We start from the raw sequence: 3,890 nt of genomic DNA, 5'->3' as shown, positions 1-3,890 counted from the left end.
TCTATATATATATATATATATTTTTTTTTTTACCGATGATGTCTTATGTTGCTTTTGTCCTATTTCCCCTGATTGTCTTCCTATCTTTTCTTTCATGAACAATCAAATTACATTGGTCTCTTTTTCATTCTTCCTTTAACGCTTTACTACTACTTTCTCACATTATCCCTCTCAATTAATTCATTCTACATCTCCTCTGCATTCTCCGTCTTCACCTTTTTGAAATAGAAAACTCTTTTGTAAACATAATATCCCTACTTCTGGCAATTGCTTACCATACCCTTTCTGTTTATAAACAGAAATAGTAATTAATGATTTATATTAATGCTGAATATTAATTGTATTGGTTGTTGTTATTATTTGTCTCCTAAAAATGTGAGATACTAGAAACCTTCAGAAACACTATAAATCCATAGGATAAAAGCTCTGCCACCTCAGATTCTTACTGATGAATGAGTAGACATACACACAACATGAAAAAACAAGGAAAAAAACCATATCACACAAATCAAAATACCTCATTAGCAGAATCCAATAATATCACAGTGGAGGAAATGTCAGAGAAGAAATTTAGAAAGTTCATAGTCAAGCTGATTTTCAAGTTAAAATATGATATAAAGAGTAAAATCAGAGGTCATGCCCAGCCTAGATCTGCCCACATTGACCTGCTCAGGACCCAGGCTCACAGTAGGCTCAGATCCATCCCGCCACCAGCAGACACCCACTGGAGCCCAGCCTCCAGCACAGGACCACTCCTTTTGACCAGCAGACTACTGCAGGAGGGCAGGCCCAGACCACATCTGCCCTCACCAACTTGTGCAGGACCCAGGTCCAGGGTAGATCCGAGTTCACCCCCCCTCACCTGGGAGCCCACGCTTAACTCACTTCCATCTTGGCACACTGAAGCCATCACCATAGCCTTCCTCACACAGTAGCCCCCACCTTTTTGACAACAGTCAGGACCTAGAAGCAGGTGAATCTCAGAGAAGGCATCCCAAAGAGAGTGTGAAGCCCACCCTTTCAGCCCCATCTCTATAAGACATTGCATCCATCTTGGGGTACCTTTACTATTATCTGGAGTTACCTCAGCCACCAACATCTTTAGTTGCAGAACCATATATTGAGGGACACCAGCAGAGTATGGAAGCCTAACATCAAGGTGAGGGACAGATAATCTGCACAGGTACTACAAGATTATAGGGTAGAATTTGTAATACCTCAGATCCACGCTGCAAATAAGAACATCACATACACAACATGAAAAATCAAGGGAGGAAAGTGCCCCCCCCCCAAAAAAAAAACAGGATACTACAATAAAAAACCCTGGACAGCAGTGTTGATGAAATGTCAGAGAAGGAGTTCTAAAGGTTCATAATTAAACTTACCTGTTAATAAAAGAGTGACATAAATGAGCAAATGCAGGCAAAAATTGAACATTCCAACAAAGAGATAAGAGAGCAAATACAGGTAGCAAAAGATTACTTCAAGAAAGAGATAGAGACTCTTAGGGAAAAAAAACAGTCAAAAATCCTTGAAATGAAAGATACAATAAATCAAATAAAAAATTAATAGAAAGCATAACCAATAGACTAGATCACTTGGAAGAAAGAACATCAGATAATAAAGACAAAGTAAACAATCTGGAATATAAAGTTGATCACGCAGTGAAGATAGAAAAAAAAACATGAACTGAACATCCAAGAATTATGGGACAGCATCAAAAGACCAAATCTGAGAGTTTTTGGGGTAGAGGAAGGCACAGAGTTTCAAATCAACGGAATGAGCAATCTCTTCAATGAAATAAGCAGAAAAGTTCCAAGCATGAAGAATGAATTGGAAAACCAAATACAAGAGGATTAAAGGACACCAAATGTACAAAATTACAACAGATCTATACCAAGGCACATTATAATGAATATGCCTAACATAGAGAATAAGGATAGAATCCTACAAGTCACAAGAGAAAGAAATCAGATCACATATAGGGGGAGTCGAATTCATATCTCAGCAGATTTTTCAACCCAGACCCTCAAAAAATAATGGAACAACATATAACAAGCTGTGAAAGAAAATGGATGCCAAACAAGAATCTTATAGCAAAATTAAGCTTTAGATTTGATGATGAAATAAAACCCCCCATGATAAACAAAAGTTAAAAGAATTTACAACTAGAAAGCTTACACTAGAGAACATCCTCAGCAAACTATTCCAAGAAGAGCAAATAAAATCAATGATGAAAATCAGCAGTGGGAAGGATTACACTAAAGATAAATCTAATCAGAGGAAAACCCAAGACATGTCAAATACCAAAAATAAACAAAAATGCCTCGGAATACAAATCATGTCTCAATAATAACCCTGAATGTTAATGGCCTAAACTCACCAATCAAAAGACATAAACTGGTATGTTGAATTAAAAAAAATAAGACCAAACAATATGCTGCTGCCAAGAGACTCATCTCATAGGAAAAGACATCCACAGGCTGAAGGTTAAAGGTTGGGAAAAATCATACCACACACATGGACTGCAGAAGCAAGCAGGGGTTTCTATCCTCATATCAAACAAAGTAGACTGCAAGCCAAAATTATTCAAAAGGGATGAAGAACAATACTACACATTGCTCAAGGGAACCATATGCCAACAAGACTTAACAATTATAAATACATATGCCCCCCAAAATGAAGCATCTACATTCATCAAACAAATTCTTCTCAAGTTCAAGAGTCAAATAGACCACAACACAATAATTTTGGGTGATATTAACACACCTCTTTGACCACTGGATAGACCTTCCAAACAAAAGCTGAAAAATGAAACTATAGAACTCAATAATACAATCAATAACTTAGACTTAACTGACATATATAGAATAGTTCATCCTTCAACAAGTGAATACACTTTCTTTTCAGCAGCACATGAATCTTTCTGTAAAATAGACCATATACTGTGCCACAAAGCAACTCTTAGCAAATATAAAATGTAGAGATTCTACCCTGCATTCTATCAGACCAAAATGGAATGACATTAGAAATCAATAATAAAATAAGAAATAAAGCTACTCCAACACCTGGAGACTAAATAATATGCTACTGAATAAACAAGGTGTTGTGGAAGACATCAAGGAACAGATTAAAAAAATTAGAGGTGAATGAGAACACAGATACAACTTATAGAAATCTCAGGGACAATTCAAATAGGAAAGTTGGGGCAATTCAAAGAGGAAAGTTGAATGCATGGGGTTCATTCCTTAAAAGAAGAAAAAGTCAAGCTATAGAACTAAAAAGTACAATGAATACTTTAGACTTAACAGATATATGTAGAATATTTTATACATCAATGACTGAATATAATTTCTTCTCAGAAGCACACAGATGATTTTCTAAAATAGACCACATCTTAGGCCATGAAACACTGATTAACAAATACAACAAATAGAGATAATACCTTGTATTCTATCAGAGCTTAATGGAATAAAATTAGAAATCAAAGATATAATAAAAATAGAAGCTACTCTAAAACCTGGAGACTCAATAATACTCTATTAAATGATAAACGTATAGCAGAATAAATCATGGGTCAAAAAAAAGATGTATACAAGTAAATGATAATAGTAACACAACATATCATAATCTCTGGCATACTATGAAGGCAGTTCTAAGAAGAAAGTTCACAGCACTGAGAACATTCAATGAAAGAATAGATAGTCACCAAATGAATAACCTGACGTTACATTTCAAGGCCCTGGGAAAAAAAGAACAAATCAACATTAAAAGCAGTAGAAGAAAATAATTAAAATCAGAGCTGAAATCAATGCAAGGGAAACAAATTATTTTTAAGAATCAATAAAACAAAATGCTATTTCTTTGAAAAAATCAGTAAAATTGATAAA

The sequence above is a fragment of the Marmota marmota genome, unplaced genomic scaffold (assembly GCF_001458135.2).
Source record: "Marmota marmota marmota unplaced genomic scaffold, marMar, whole genome shotgun sequence".
Taxonomy (NCBI): Eukaryota; Metazoa; Chordata; class Mammalia; order Rodentia; family Sciuridae; genus Marmota; species Marmota marmota.
Note: the sequence above shows the minus strand (reverse complement) of the source record.